We start from the raw sequence: 17,234 nt of genomic DNA on the forward strand, positions 1-17,234 counted from the left end.
GGATCACTTGAAATCCTAACTTTCCCAGACTTAGTGCCACTCGAGCCCGAGTAGCAACAGGCTCCAACAGTCGTTGGAGATTCCTTCCGCTTACCTGAAGTGGGTTACAAAATAATGCCGATCCTGAAATGCCGTGAACTCCTCCTACAGTGTCCTCGGCAATTCCAACAGACTCTGGTCATGAAGACAGACCACGAGTCTTCATGAATCCGGGCAGCGGCTCGCCCGAAATTCACACATGCAGCAGAGGAGCGCTGAGATCCGCTCCTTCCCTTCAACACACCAAGTCGTGCAGCGATACGGTGCAAAGAAAGCTGCAGCCAAATCCCAGTATAACGCACGCAGCCTGGCGTGTGACGCCTTCTGAAATACCCAGAGGCCCCTCCCACCACTGCCTTCTGGGAGATGTAGTTCGGTGGGGGGTTTTGATGAAAACAACAAGTGTGGTAGGCACAGGGGGTCAGGCCCTGACAGTACACCCTCCCCCTACGCGCCTTCTAGGACCAGGCTTACCGGGGTATCTTGTGTGGAAAGAGCGCACCACACGAGCAGTGGGAACATTAGAGCTCGGTTCCCATGAATCGTCCTCCGCGGGGTATCCTTTCCAGGAACTTGGAGTTTAGCACCCTGCTTACCTCATACTCCAACTGGCCATCCTGGAGGACTGGAGGAACTGCTCTCCGACGTGTCTTTATTGCTGGTTTCAGTAAGCTGACGTGGAATACAGGATTTATACGCAGTGAAGCGGGCAACTTTAGCTTCTATCTTCCCATGTCTTATAGGTCTGCTTGGCACGCCTGCACCTTTTTATGTGTGTTTTGTAGTCTTTTAATGTGTTGCATCACTGTCGGTTGAGTCACCACCTCACTAGGGATGGTCAAGGGTAATACTTTAGCATGGAATCCATTATTGGCCATGAAGGGTGTTTCCTTGATTGAGCAATGCCATGTGTTGTTGTAGGATAACTCGGCCAGCCATAGTAAGGATACCCATGAATCATTGGCTTCCCTGGAATAGCAACGTAGGTATTTCTTAAGCGTCTGATTCAACCTCACCGTCTGCCCGTCGGTCTGTGGATGGAAGCTGGTAGATAGGGCTGCCTCGACTTGTAGAGCCCTGTACCACATGCGCCAAAATCTTGCAATGAATTGTGGTACTCAATCAGACATAATAACACTTGGGAGCCCATGTAACTTAACCATGTGGGGCAACAACAACTGAGCGGTTTGTCCTGCTGTAGGTAAGTTTCTACACAGAATGAAATGACCATTTTTAGTCAAACTGTCCACCACAACCAAAATGGCATCATACCCTTGATCTCTAAGAAAATCAAGAACAAAATCCATGCTGATGGTTTGCCACGACCGTACTGGTGTGGGTAGAGGCATCAATTTTCCCTTTGTCTTAACCGATTAACTCTTGTTTCGGGCACATGTCTCACACTGCGACACCCACTGTGTAACATCCTGAGCCATTCTCTCCCACCAAAATTGTCTTTTCACCAGGTGCAATGTTTTGGTGTACCATGAATGGCTGGCCAAGAGCGAGTTGTGGAACCAGTTGAATCCTTTTAGTTTAAGTTCTTGAGTCGGCAAATACAGTTTGTTCCTATACAATGGCAACCCATGTTTGAGGGAACGGTGGTTATCTTGATCGGCCCATCCCTGCCACCATGTCAGGGATTCATGTTTTGAGATTTCGTCCAGAAAATTATCAATTGTCACAGCACATAGCACTTTACAAGGACTGACAATTGCTTCGGTAATGTCTTGTCGAGGTCCGACAACCTCATCCTGTCGTGACAAGGCGTCCACTTTTCTATTTTCTGCCCCAGGTCTAAAGGTAACAACAAAGTCATAATCAGCAAAGAACAACATCCAACGCATTTGTCTTTGTGTGAGTTGCCTGGCTGTTTTCATGTATTGTAAGTTTCGGTGGTCGGTATATACCGTGACTGGATATTGGGCCCCCCACAGATAGAGCCTCCACTCCTGGAAGGCCTTCTTGATAGCTAGCAGTTCTTTCTCCACAAGGGTATAGTTGAGTTCCACCGCGTTCAACTTCGTGGACAAAAAGGCCACAGGATGCAGCTGGCCTGTAAGTTTGTCACATTGAGACAACACTGCCCCTATAGCCTCATTGGAGGCGTCTGCTTCAACAACAAATGGGGCTTCGTTTTGTGGATGTCTTAATATCGGAGCTGTGGTGAAGGTTTTGTTCAGAAACGTGAAGGCTTCCATGGCCTCAGAGCTCCATATAAATGGCATTCCCTTCCTCAATAAACGTGTGATGGGAGATACCAGAAGGGAAAAATATGAGATAAAGCAACGGTAATAATTGGCGAACCACAAGAAGCACTGCAACTCTCTCACATTCTTCGGGACTGTCCACTCTTGCACTGCTTCCACCTTTCTTTCAGCCATACTCAATCCGGACGGGCTCAAGATAACCCCCAAAAACTCAACCTCAGTTGCATGGAACACACACTTACTCAACTTACAGTATAAACTATGTTCCCTGAGTTGCTGAAACACTTGAGCAACACGCTGGAATAAATCAGGATGTCATCTATATATACTACCACAAATCTTTCTACAAAGTCTTTGAGCACGTCATCCAAAAAGAATTGGAAGACTGCCGGGGCGTTGCATAGCCCAAAGGGCATGACCAAATATTCAAATAACCCATAGCGAGTCTTAAAAGCCGTCTTCCACTCATCTCCCTCACAAATACGAACCAGGTGATAAGGCCATCTGAGATCTAATTGGGTGTAGACAACTGCTTCCCTCACCTGGTCCAATAACACAGAGATGAGTGGAAGAGGGTATATATTCCTTGTTTTCATTGAGCATACGGTAATCAATACACGTCCTCAAATCTCCATTGGCTTTCGTAATGAAGAAAAGAGATGATGCCGCAGGTGAGCGGGATGGCCTGATTAAAACCAATATCCACATAATGATCTAAATACTCCCTAAGGTGTTTTGTCTCTGGTTCTGACAAAGCATATACTCGACAAGAAGGGATAGTGGCTCCAGCATTTAAATCTATTTGGCAGTCATAGGTGCGGTGAGGAGGGTGTTCTTCTGCCTTTTCTTAACTGAATACCTCCCTGTATGACGCATATGCTGAAGGTAGCACCATCTCTTGTTCCGCAGCAGTAGCTATGTGGAACAACTATGTAAAAGCCAGAAGATGAGCACCAGGTTTATGCAAACATTGCAGACTACACTCCTCTGACTGAAATGCTACTGTTTTCTCTTTCCAATCAACCCGAGGATTGTGCTGCCATAACCATGGCATCCCCAGTATAACCTCATACTGAGGTGCTTTGATTATGTTTAGGATGATGTTCTCCATGTGGTCTTGTTGTTCCCCCTTCAACACCAACCATAGTCTCTCCGTCTCTTCCATGATGGGACCTGACTTGATGGGCTTTCCATCCACAGCCAATACCTTCTCCGGGGTCTCTCTGGGTATGCGTCGTATAGCTAACCTTTCCACCAACCCAGTGTCAATAAAGTTCCCTGTGGCTCCTGAGTCAATCATCACCCACACTTGGTGCATATGGTGACCTGCGGTAAGAACCATGGAAAGCACCATATGTGATTTAGTTTCTTTTGCATCTATCACCGCCAATGATGGCAATTTTACCTCCTGTCGGGGGCGGAGCTAGCCGAGCTATGAGATGGCCGCGTTTTGAGTGAGCTTCTCTTGGATGCCCATTAAACTGCAAATATTCTACACAGGTGAGCATTCAGACCCGCTATACAAGGTGAACTCTGTCTATACGACATCGATCTTCGACAATCTGCAACTGTGAAACATTAACAAGCCCCGGAATCACCACGTTGGAAGAAGATGCAGATAATGCCCAACGAGTGAAACTGAAACCCAGACACCGGGCTAGAGTAAGACGATGGGCCAAGACGTAAGGCACGTACACCGGCATGGGCAAAACTCGGAGCCGGAGCTGAAATAAATAAATCGCGTCCAGAAGCCCGGAAGGCTCACAGGTGTTAGCGGAACACTAAAGGACCCATGGACAGTAACTGGGGCGATTGAAAATGCCTCGATAACGCCGGAGTGCTAACAACCCTTCAGATTACTGCTGAGAACAAGGCCCAAAAGCTACGCAATCAACAGCTACACAGCTGGGACATACCTGAAACGACGATCGTTCGAGATGAGATACAATGCTGCATGCTCACAAATCAGTAGTGATCCAGTATTTGGGGGCCCACGGGTCACAAATATACAGGAGTACGAAGCGGAATAGAAGGAGAGAACAGCGCGTTGTAGCTACACCCTAGTGCGCATAAATCACGGACAAAGGCCATATTGCGATTCACAGGTCTCCGGGGACAGCGTGTAAGCCGCGGTTGATATATAAGATGACACAGCGGTTCCAGTATATAGCCACAAGAGACCAGTGAGACAAGGTGCGGTCTGCACAGCGACCCGTAGTGCTGCAACTGCTGACAGGGTAGTGATACTTCTAATTGACAGACACACTGAAGCACACAAAGGACGCGGGAACTGCTGATTGCGGAGTGGACCACTGCTGGAGTGCACACGCAAGGAAAAGAGATCCACTGAGCAAAGCGAACCTCTAAAAAAATGCTCTTCGGGATACAGGTTTTCCGCAACAGCACACTGGCTGCTCGCTGCATCCGCTGAGGCGCACTGCTCTGGGGGCTTAGATAAGTGACAACGTCGAACCGGGAAAAGGTACACAACAGAAAATGTCTCTAAACTAGGCATCAAAAATCAACTATAAAGGGCGTAGGTGAAGAAACTAGATCACCGTTATCAGGCATATAGGAACAGAGATGGCCTACTAGCTACCAAGAAGATACCTGCTGAAACGCTGGTTGCGGCAAAACTGAGCTTGTGTGAAGTCCAGGGCAACAAAAATCAGCATAAATAGTGAGATTATCAGTCCAATAGAACCCAGCCTCATAGTGGCATCCCACAACATGCAGTCACAATAAAGTCAATAACGCCAGGAGCTGCAGCCCCAGAATTAACATCTATTATTCAATTAGCATTTCGAATTAGACATCGCCAATACCATGGGCAAACCAGACAAAAATCAGCCCAAAATCAATTTTTACGACATCTACTAGCAGAGTAACAAATGATGACGTCCAAGCCATGTTCACTATAATACAAGCCGCACGATCAAACATTGACGGTAAAATCGACTCACTAACGAACAGAGTAGATCGCATGTCAGAGCGCTTGGACCGCCACACGGAGAGAATAGACATGGCTGAACGGCGCATATCTGAAGTGGAAGATGCGAATAATCAAATGGACACTAAACAGAGCAAGATGGACAAACATTTAGGGGCCTTAACAGCCAAAGCAGAAGATTTGGAAGCGAGATCTAGAAGAAACAATCTACGCTTGATGAGGACAGCAGAAACAACAAACACAGGACCCATGGAAAAGTATGTGGAACAACTGCTAATAACTCTACTAGGTAGAGACACCTTCTCTGACGTTTTCATAATTGAGAGAGCGGACAGATTTTTGGCTCCTAGACCACCAGCAGGCACCAGGCCGAGACCTATAATTGCCAAATTATTAAACTACAGAGATTGAGATGCAGCTCTCCGCAGAGCTCGAGAACTGGGCACCCTGCGACACGAGGGCATGGAGATAGCCCTGTATCCAGACTTCACGCAAGCAGTCCAAGAAGCGAGGAAGAAATTTGGACCAGCAAAGCAGAAACTTCAAGACTTCAAAATCAATTACGCCAGGCTCTATCCTGCAAGACTAAAAGTAACGGATGAAGGGTCAACCAAAATATATAATAAACCTAAAGATGTCATGAAGTACCTACAACTGAAAAGACCGCAGAGTACACGTAGGAAATCACCAAGAGACAGATTGCTAGATCAAGATACAATGTCAGATGTGGAATGATATCTATTATCTAAGCAGCAATTGAATAGTAAAGAACTCAACGAATCGACGTAGCCACCTTGGGATATAGAGAATTATAACTGAGATAAAAGTTGAATACTGTTGATATATCCAGATACAGAACACATCGATAAACAAGTGTAGCAAGACTACTTACCCAGAACTCGTAAATATGAAGAACATAGAGCGGACACTTGAGTATCAACGCTGAATAGTGAAGGAGTAGAACGCAGATAAGTAAACAGAAGATATATCAATGTAATACTTAATACTAGATTTCGTGTCTTGGGGGTATGTTAATATTCCCACAATAGACAGTACAACTGAAGCAAGTGTAATTGTCTAGTACTATAAGATAATGGACGCTCAAATGTGCAACAATCTATTGATGTATGGCATCCACCCTCGTATAATATCACAGAGGGATAAAGGGCTTGGCAGCTTCCGCCCACTTGTTTCTACAAGGTGGGAGGGTGATAAGGGACATGTTAAATCTAATGGGGAATGTCTCAGTTGAAATGGGAACAGTGGAGTGGGAGGGGGGAGGAAGGGGAGGAAGGGAAAAACACCAAGCGGCGACAGGAAGGCAGATAGATATCTCCATGAGTTGACAAGAAAGTTTAGAAATCGGCAGACAGGTAGATTGAACAATGTAATGTATGGCTAACAACCTGAAACATGTTCGAACATTGACATTCATGACCTGGAATATTAGAGGGCTTCAAAATCCACAGAACATACGCAAAGTATTAGCCTATCTAGATAGACACAAGATAGATGTTGCCTGCATCTAAGAAACACACCTAACAGATCATAGGGAGAACAAAATAGGAAATAGGTTGGCAACATGCCGTATGGCATCCTCCTGCTCTAGTTATTCCAGAGGGGTAATGCTATTGATTAAATAGAATATCTCATTTACACTTATAAATGCCATCAAAGACGATCAGGGTCGGTACGTTGTTGTACAGCGCAACTTTGGGGGCACCGCTTTCACGATTGTAACGGTGTATGGCCCAAACAGCGATGACCCGACTTTCTACACACAAATCTGGGCTAAATTATGAGACCTACAACCCACAGCTATTATATTGGGAGGAGATTTTAATACATGTCTGGACCCGACCCTAGATAGATCGACTGACAATGACAGATATGGCAAACAATCGGCCAAGACTCTTAGGGAGGGCATGGAGGAGTGGTCAATGGTAGATATCTGGATACTGAGACACCCAGGGCGCAAAGAGGGTACTTGCACGTCATTAACACATAATACATGGTCTAGAATAGACTATTGGCTGACTACACAGGAAGTCAGCACGTGGACAAAGGCGGTGGAGCATCTACCCAAAACAATGTCAGACCACACCCCAGTGCGCCTTGAATTGGTCATCCCTACACACACCCCACTACAATTTACATGGCGAATACAACAATCTGCACTCTCAGACCAGGTATTCCATAGCGAGCTGCATCAAGCAATTATGGATTATTTTAACCATAACACTGGATCTGTGAGTAGCATACGGACACTGTGGGAAGCCTTTAAGGTCACTATAAGGGGATACACCATCAGTAAGAATGCAGGAATATTTAGATATATCCAACAACAACTAAAAATGGCAGAAGGGGAAATTAAACGTCTAGAGGCAGAATATGCCACTACAGTAAATACCACTTGCTGGCGGATATCAGGCAAAAAACAGACACATTTCACGAATTTGCAGATGATGAGATTAAATATATATCACGTAGACATACAGCACAGAATTATGGGGAGGGAGGTAGACCAAGGCAAGCACTGTCATATAAAATTAAACCAGCACACACAACAACGTATATAGCACAAATTATAAATGACCAAAATCAACCATTATATGACACAATGGATCTCACTATTGTATAATGAACCCAAGGCCGGAGTTAGAATAAATGGGACCACCTCAAACCCGATTGACATAAGCTGCGGAACGAGACAGGGCTGCCCACTTTCAACTATTCTATTTGCGCTCACGTTAGAACCTCTAGCCTGCAAAATTCACCCAAAATATTTTAGTTCAGCTTTACACAATTTAGCCTTCGTCCTATCGGCATTTCATTATTGGCAGACGATATGGTACTATATGCTCGTTATACGGACATTAAACTAAACCCACTCATTAGAGAATATATCCGTTATGAAAACTACTCGGGTCTCAGAATAAATTGAGACAAATCGGTAGTAATACCCCTTACAATAGACACAGCACAACCAAATCTGGAATATCCATTGCAATGGCACACAGATCCGGTAAAATACATCGGCATATGCATCCACCGTGATCAGAGAGAACTATGGGAAAGCAATATCAAAATTCCAAGAACAGGTAGATAAATGGACTAAGATGCCTCTCTCATTAGCTGATAGGATTGCTTTGCAAAAAATGGTAGTACTGCCCAGATTCCTGTACTTGTTCTGGAACATCCCGATCTGGCTAACACACACGTTTTTCTCCACAATGAGGACCACTTTACACTGATGACATGGGCAGGGAAGCAGGCCAGAGTAAGCTGGAAAATCTTAACAAAACCATATCACCAGGGAGGGTTTGGGGTCCCGGACCTTCAACTATATTTCTACTGTTCACAGGCACAACATGCACACTACTGGCTGCACCCACACGCACACATCCCACACATAGCAGTGGAACAGGACAGTGTGCACCCAAATTCACTGACAACTTATGTCACTGACCCAAAAAGATTTGCACCAAGAGAAACGATACAAACAGTTCACTGCACCTCACGAGCATGGCATACACTAGCATATCACGCTCAAAAGCTCCCACTATATGCCCCAGCAATGCCATTGGCTAATCATCCCAAACTCTCAGTCACACAAAAAAAGAAAATACTCACACTCTTGGGAGAAATGGGCCTGGCAGAGATGGGCAAAGTGTTTCCATACAATAAGTTCATTTTGCGGGATGACCCATCATTATGCACACATCAAACGCCGTTGAAGATGTTTGCCTATCTGAGAATGCGAATGGCAGTTAAGGAATTATACACATCGTTTCCAGAAGAACCCCCACAATTAAATGCATTACAATTCTTCTAACTGCACCCACACGACAAAACCTAGTAACACATCTATATAACACATCACAGGATGAACATAGACGAGGTCCAAATATATTGCTTCAAAGATGGGAAAAAACGATAGGCGAAACAATAGACGAAAGAGACTGGGAATATAGCTGCGCACAATTGAAATTGCTCAGATCAAACTGCAATCTGTGCATAATACATTTTTAGTTCCTACACCAAACATACTACACCCATGTCAAATTGCATAAGTATGGCCTTAGAGCAGACGACAATTGCACGCGATGTAACTCACCCACGGCAGACTTCTTGCATATGGCGTGGGCATGCCCCCAGCTTCAAAAGTACTGGCAAGACATTACTGATACGTTAACGACTATGCTAGCTGAACAAAACATGCCAATAGTCTGCCTTCTAGGGAACCGAAAACTCAAATTAGCCAGGAGACGGAAATTCTTGGCCGTAGCACTTTAACTTGCTAAGAGACGCATAGCTATGAGATGAGGTAGTAAAAGACCCACCAGATTCAAAGACTGGTTCACCGACATGACCTACTGCAGAGAGACACTAGAGGCCAACGCAGAGGAAATACCACAGGCTTCTAGATCCTGAGATTTCTGGCAACCACTAGTACAATACCTACAAACAATGCAACCAGAACCTTGAATTAATAGAAAGAGGTTTCGGGATATGTAATGAGTAGAGATATTTGATGGGAAGATAAAGCACCTGGACAATAGAGACACTTAACAAAACATACCAGGTCAAGGATATATACAAGTGATTCTAAATAGTACTCATAAGCTCATTGAATTATTGTGAAGCTTTCGTGTTGAATAGCCGATGTATGTATTAAAAAACAATATTGGAAAATGAGACAATGTAAACAACTGTGAGATGATTCTACATGTATGAAATATACAGCTGCTGTTTGGTGGAAAAAGAAATAATAAATAAATAAAAAAATGTACCTCCTGTCTCTGTGATGCTGTTGCCTCTGCTCCCACTTCAATGGTATTCCCGGTAACACCAGCCGTGACCGCAGTGATGGCTACCATTTTTTTGGAACGATATGTTCCCAGCCCTTTGTTCTTATGTGGGCACTCCCTTACATAATGACCTTTATTCCCGCAATACATGCAAATGCCCTGTACTCTGTGACACTCTCTCTCAGCTCTGGATAGTGGTGCTCGAATAGCTCCTATACCCATTGGTTCGGGACCTGCCTCACTAGAAGCGCTCACTGGTCTGTTCCCCTTATCGACATAACCTCCAGTCCATTCCCCTTTCCTGCACTCCCCTCCTCTTTCTGCTAGTCGGTGGTCCAATTGTAAAGTCAGATTCATTAAGTATGTGCAATTGGTGGGTTGGGGATCTATCTGAGCCAGGACGTCCTTTATGTCGTCCCTTAAACCCTGATAGTACAGTGACATGCGCTTTTCCTCCGGCCAAGCTGTTTCAGCTATCAATCTGTTAAAAGAAGTTAAGTAAGTGATTAGATCATGCTTTTCCTGCTTCAGCTCCAACAGATCCCTGTCCGCACTGAATGTGGTTGCCCTTCTGTCAAACACCCTTTCAACCTCTCAACCGAAAGCATTCCAGTCTGACAGTATCGGATCATCATGTTTTACCAATGGAACTGCCCAATTGGCTGCGTCCCCTGTTACATGTGATATGACAAACGCAACCCTGGAGTGGTTATTAGGGAAGGAAGCAGGTTTACACGAAAAGTGCAACATAATCTACGTCAGAAAGGTTTGAATTTTCAAAGGATCCCCCGGAATACCGTTCTGGGCTAACCAATGGTATGGGTGGAGGAACGTGTACTTGTATCTGGGATGAGGACGCATCAAATGGGTTCCTAGATTGATGATCCACTCTTTTCCTAAGAGCAGCAGTTTCAGCTCTGGATGCTGCTAACTCCTGTTGTACTACCACTAATGCCTGCAGTACTTCGTCCGAGCACGCCATGTTTGTGAATCGCCCGAACCGGGAGGAGTGGTATTCTTGGGTGCGTAATTCTATCAAGACCACTGGAACTCCTCGGAATCCGGGCACTGCTCAAAAAGGGTCCACCTCTCAATTTCCCCAACTCTACAACATACTGTACAGAGTAATGAGGCGATCAAGTGAGGGAAAGGAATTAGGGTGGGGACAGCCGGGAATGGGAAACCTGTAAACAAAAGACACATAGATTATTACACGCCTACATTGCTAGTTACTCTCATAAGGGCTCACTAATGGGACTAGTACCTGTAACCCAAGTTCCACCAGCGGTGGTATGCCACTATCTCCTCTCTTTCCAAGAACGATACTTCTCGTACCGGAGGAGGATACACCCTACAATGTAAAGCACACAGGTTACTCTACTTTCATTCCTCCATCACTTCCCTTAATTCCCCTCCCCTACTCATCCATACCCTTGAATTTCGAATCCCCTCAAAAGAAATATAACATATCAGGTTCTTGTGGAAGTAATAGCAAAATAGGTATCAAGGCATAGAACCCGTACTCCCCGAGAGTTCATCTGAATATGTGGATCCAATGCTCCTTAGCAAGTAGAACCAAGTAAATTACTGACATTCACCAGTTCTATAACAGTCCAGACTCCTCATAAAAATAGGAGGTAACCAATGCGGATTGTCTCCTTGGATATCACATCAGGTAGCAAAATAATATATAACAAAAGAAAACCCAAGGTCACTCCTGAGAAATTGGAGCTATACTGGCCAAGGCACTCCTTATCAGGTCTAAGCAAGTACCTTCCCAAGCTGCTTAATGTCAGGCTTTCAGGATCACTTGAAATCCAAACTTTCCCAGACTTAGTGCCACTCAAGCCCGAGTAGCAACAGGCTCCAACAGCCGTTGGAGATTCCTTCCGCTTACCTGAAGCGGGTTAAGAAATAATGCTGATCCTGAAACGCCGTGAACTCCTCCTACGTCGTCCTCTGCAATTCCAACATACTCCGGTCATGAAGACAGACCGCGAGTCTTCACGAATCCTGGAAGCAGCTCGCCCGAAATTCACACAAGCAGCAGAGGAGCGCTGAGATCTGCTCCTTCCCTTCATCACACCAAGTCCTGCAGCGATACGGAGCTAAGAAAGCTGCAGCCAAATTCCAGTATTACGCACGCCGCCTGGTGTGCGAAGCCGTCTGAAATACGGAGGCCCATCTCACCACTGCCTTCTGGGAGATGTAGTTCGGTGGGGGTTTTTGATGAAAAAAACAAGTGTGGTAGGCGCAGGGGTTCAGGCCCTGACAGTACACAGGCTCCCATAATGTGCAATGGGAGTCCAAGCAAACCAAGTCCGTAAGCATACGGCTGCATCATATTCGCTCGTTCGGAACCCCGGAGCATGTTTCACTCGGAAAGCCGTCAGGATCCGAGTCATACGGAGGGCTTTCCTAGCGAGATCTGGATTGCGCCCTAAATAGCTATTAATTATTTGTTTCCTTTACACTATTACCTATCTAATAATTAAACGTACTGATGGCCTTTTTGCTCCTTTTGACCTGCCGTAATGAATAGAGAACCAAATTGCAGGGAAGATAGTTACACCCTAGGGGTGAATTATATATATAGGATCTATTAAATTATTAAGTGATCTTGCTCACTTTTTGAATTGATTTTTGGTGTTGGGTTACAGATATGGTGGATGTCTTACAATTAAAAATGATTGTGAATTTATGTACTGTTATTTTTTTTCTATAATCAATTTTTCTAGAACCCTTTTTTAATTATGATTTTTATTGTTTAAACTCTGATTTTGGTTTTGTTTGTGATGTCTCCCTTTTTTTGATATTGTCTTTTGCATCTCAAAGTTCAAATATCAATGTTATTTCTGTTTCTGTTTATATATTTGTGTTATTATTCTTGTCGTGTTTTGTATTGTCTTTTGGATCTCAATGTTCAAATATCAATGGTATTTATGTTTCTGTATAAATATTTGTGTTAATATTCTTGTCCTGTTTTGTAGTGTCTTGTGCCGTGTTCTCATATTTTTATAAAATTGTTTTTTTCAGCCCTGATGAAGTTCCAAGTGTTTTGGAACGAAATTAGTTGGCTGGACTACTTGTTGTAAAGAAAGGACATTTAAAAAACAAAATGATCTATGAAAAGATATTTGAGTGGACTTCTATACCTAGTGCACCTCCAAATGTCTCTGAAATCCAGGATCTGCTGAAACAGTGGCACCTAACAATGGCAGATGCCGGAGAATTTGTGCACAGGACAATTCACCTTTTCAAGTACCAAAGCGTGAGGTGCAGATTGAACAGTCCGCTGTTGGTTCACTTCTCTTATCACCTAGGAAACTTGCAACAGTGGGATGTTTTCCCATGCTAGTCATGAGAAACAAGAGATTTGATAGTCCACATAGGCCTAACATCAGTGTAAGGAGATACAAAGTAACCATTAATAGCAAATAGCTGAAGTCCTGTTCCCACAGGAACATTTCACAAGGAACATTGAAGAAACATTCAGGAATGTCAAGATCGGTACATGTACAGGACAAATAAGTAAAATTTTATAAGTTGTAAATGGGGGATTGTATTAAGTTAAGGGAAAGGTAAGTACCAGAGACAAAGCATTTTTGAAAGAGCCTTTAAGTTAGCACTACATGTTTAAATGAAATAAGCTCTAAATCAACATCAAATATAATTTAACTAAATCAATTCAAATAGTGAGTTATATAGAACTTTCACCAAACATTACATGAAAATAGCTAATGTTAGAAATACCCTATTACCACAATTCTTCTAAACATTCATATGGGTGCATATTTTTCTAAACTCATATTAAAAAATTTGTTTTGCATTTTTCATAAACTATTGAAGCTCTAGTAGTACTATGCAAAGTTTCAAGCTTGTACTTCACTTCTGCTCATTTTTGCACTGACTGTTCTAACTGGTGCATTCTGACAGAAAGCCTCAAATGCTAGGCCTCTTCAGTTAACATCACAATTTGCATACGATAATAAGCGACATGTGCATAAAACATTTATTAGACACACAATTGATGGACGGAATGCAGAACAGATCAAAATATTCACCGCTAGTCAAGAGATCTGGGTTAAATCCATCATTCTTTTGCTCACCATGCCACCCCAGTTTAGACCTGGCCATATGCAAATCAGTCTTGACCCTGTGCCTCATGGGAACAGTCCAGCCCGAACTGCCAAGCCAGGTCCTCCCTGGACCGGAAACAAGCATCCTAGGACCAGTTTCTGGGTTTCACCCTTCATCAGCCAGGATAGCTTGATTCCAGTGGCACAGTGAGCCCGGGGCCCATGTCTGGGCATACCCAGCACATTTAGGGTGAGGAAGCAAAATACACACAATTGATGCACGAAATGCAGAACAAATCAAAACATTCACCCCCAGTCAAGAGTTCTGGGTTAAATCCATCATTCTTTTGCTCACCATGCCACCCCAGTTTAGACCTGGCCATATGCAAGTTAGTCTTGAGCCTGTGACCCATGTGAACAGTCCAGCCCGAAATGCCAAGCCAGGTCCTCCCTAGACCGGAAACAAGCATCCTAGGACCGGTTTTGGGGTTTCACCCCTCATCAGTCAAGCTATCCTGGCTGATGAGGGCAGAAAGCCTGAAGCCGGTCCTAGGATGCTTGTTTCCAGTCCAGGGACGATCTGGCCTGGCAGTTCGGGCTGGACAATTCCCACTGGGCGCAGGGTCAAGACTGATTTGCATATGGCTGGGTCCAAACTGGAATGGCATGGTGAGCAAAAAAACGATGGAGTTAGGCCAGATCACTGTACTGGGGTGAATGTATGATATTGTTCTGCATTCTGTCCATCAATTGTTCTTTTTGCATTTGTCACCCCGAGTTGGAAGGGTATGCCTGGACGTGGGTCCCGTGCTCTCCATGCCACTGGAGTCAAGCTATCCAGGCTGATGAGGACTGAAAGCCCGAAACCGGTCCTGGATGCTTGTTTCCAGTCTAGAGAGGACCCGGCCTGGCAGTTCGGGCTGGACTGTTCCCATTGGGTGCAGGGTCAAGACTGATTTGCATTTGGCTGGGTCCAAACTGGACTATCATGGTGAGCAAAAAAACGATGGATTTAGGCTCAGATCTCTGTACTAGGGTGAATGTATGACATTGTTCTGCATTCTGTCCATCAATTATTCTTTTGGCATAAAACATTTATTAGTACAACTTTATTTCTAAAGATTGGTATTACTTTATATGCGTGTTCTCCTCATTTCACAACTAAAAGCACGCTTTTACTGTGCTTCTACTACACTTGTCCTGGTTTCTTAAGTCACTGTCTCTAACGTGAACATCCACTTTCAGCTTTTTGTCTCTTCAGTCAATAAATGTGTTGTGTATTATGATTTTTAAACTCCTGCTGCATCACTGCTATAAACATTCACAACACTGTTTGTCACTCAGACAATGTACAAAGGTTTTGGCTTCCATATTGGTGAATTCTGCACCCTCAAACACTCAGATATCTTGGCACTAAAGTCACTAGAAGCGAATGCCCTCTCAGTCTGGCGTTATCTAGTTGAGATACAGTTTTGCCCAGAGACATGCAGCCCCAGAACAACTATTCTATTCAACTGTTGGGCTCATGTTCCTACATATCGTGGTCAAATGTACATTTTGTTAAAGTTTCACATGCCGTGAGGCTTGACCCTCCTGAGATATTTGTGATTTGAAGAAATGCTGACAGAAATATGTTTTTACTGAATCCACCACCATTAATAATATCTGATTCTACCTAAACACCTTTAACGAGGCTGCAGGTCTTCTGTGAAACACAATGTGGAGGTCATCTCTCAAAGCTGAAAATGGTCTAAAAAATTGAGGCATCCAGGTTAATATTACCAAAATCAGAAGATTCAACCTTGACAAATATATCAGTAGAACAGTGTCTCAGATATCAACAAGCTTGTCTTCCTCAATAATGCTGTCTACACGTGATAAGGTTTTTATCAATATCACGTTTTTAAGTGCCTTACTTCAGTTTCTACTTAATGGACCTGCTCTCCATATTTTTCGCCACTCTTGTCTGTGGTTAGTGCCCTGAAGTTTGTAGGTTGGAGGATGCTGAAATCTGGCGAGTTGTTTTAAGTGGTTCATGGCATTGATCATTTTATTAAAGTTGAGTGTTTTGAGGCATGAATGAGGATTGAGGTGGTAAGTCGATTTCTGCAGCCTACCCAATAGACTGAATTCAACCACCATTTGTTGTCTCTTCAGACAGCTTTGGCATTTTATATATGAATAAGCAACCCACCTGAAAATCTCCTCTCTGATGTAGGTGGTCTCTCTATTAACACTGGCAGGTTTGTGCTTTGCTTGATAGGTGTTTGCTTGATAGGTGAAGATGACAAATTAGACCCTCTACACGTATTGTAGAATGAAAGCTGTCAGAGGTAGTTTGATTGTGTTATTAGATTTGATTCTCATTTCACCGTCTTTGATTTTGTGTCTGTTCATTTTAGAAAGTGAATACATTTGTGGGAAGAGTAGTTTGTTTTTGTTCCCACTCATCAAGATATATTTATGTTTCTGTCTCCACACTGCAAATGTATCCCAATAATCCACAAAGGAGCAGAAGATATATTTTGCGGTGCAGGTTGTGCATGTTTTTAAAAACCATATTCATGTATTGGCTAGTTATCATTTTATCATGAAATCCTAAACATAAATAATTTTTATTAAAGGTCCTCATTTGTTAACATTAAAGGATATGGCTATTTATATTACGCTTACCTAACATTGTAACTTTAACTAGAACTCAACACAATTATGAGTTTACCCAAATTCAACACAGATATACTTTTGCTCAGATTCCACATAGATATACTTTCAGGGGCTGATTGAGAAGAGGAAAATGTATTTCAAGAGCACTTTTTACATACTTTCACATGCCTTTGTGAATCGGTCCTAAATATTCAACTACCTATTAATAAAATGAGGAAAGAGGGCAGTTATTTCTGTTTACAAATTCTATATGAATATTCGCTGCATGATTCCATTTTAGATGTTTTGGGGTCAATTCACAAAGGAATGTATGAGTACGTCAAACAGTGCTACAGGATTACTCCTTTATCTACATCGCATGCCTTTGTGAATCAGCCTCATCAACCTGGGACTCCGGAGCATCAGTCTTCGCAAGAGCATGTACATGAATAACATGCAGAGTACCAAGCTTCAATGATATGATCCCATTTAGAATTTATTG

Source organism: Triturus cristatus, chromosome 10 (assembly GCF_964204655.1).
Source record: "Triturus cristatus chromosome 10, aTriCri1.1, whole genome shotgun sequence".
In the NCBI taxonomy this organism is placed as follows: domain Eukaryota; kingdom Metazoa; phylum Chordata; class Amphibia; order Caudata; family Salamandridae; genus Triturus; species Triturus cristatus.